The sequence below is a fragment of the Netta rufina genome (assembly GCF_964035555.1).
Source record: "Netta rufina genome assembly, chromosome: 9".
NCBI lineage: Eukaryota > Metazoa > Chordata > Aves > Anseriformes > Anatidae > Netta > Netta rufina.
Window position 1 is genome coordinate 10,431,249 of NC_140132.1, and position 499 is coordinate 10,431,747.

Sequence of the window (499 nt, forward strand, 5' to 3'; positions counted from 1 at the left end):
CCCACACCCACACCGGCGCCTGCGCACGGCCCGGCCCGGCCCCGCGCCTCCCCGCGGCCGGGGGACGCCGCGGCGCTGCCCCTCAGGCGGCCGCGGGCAGCCGCCGGGCCCCGTCACGGAGCTGCCCGGCCCCAGCGGGCTGCCCGCGGCTCCCCCCGCCTCCGGGCGGAGCGGGCGCCTCAGGAAATTTGCCTCGCAGAGCAGGCTGCGAGAGAAAGCGTTTGGTAGGCGTTGGGCTGCCGCGTTGTGCTTCTGGGAGCCAGAAAGTATTTGCTGTGAAAACGCAGCCCTGTGGTACGGAGGAGCCGATTCCCTCTCTCATGGTAACAGGCCATCTGGCTCTTGTCACAGCACGCTTTTGTAAGGATAAAAAAAATTAAGATCCCATAGGGAGGTAGAGGCTTAGCCTGTCTGGGGATCACAAGGTGCGCGGGCCGAGCAGCCGTGGTGCAGGGCATCCTCCATCCTGACACCGTCAGTTCCCAGCAGGTCTCGGTTT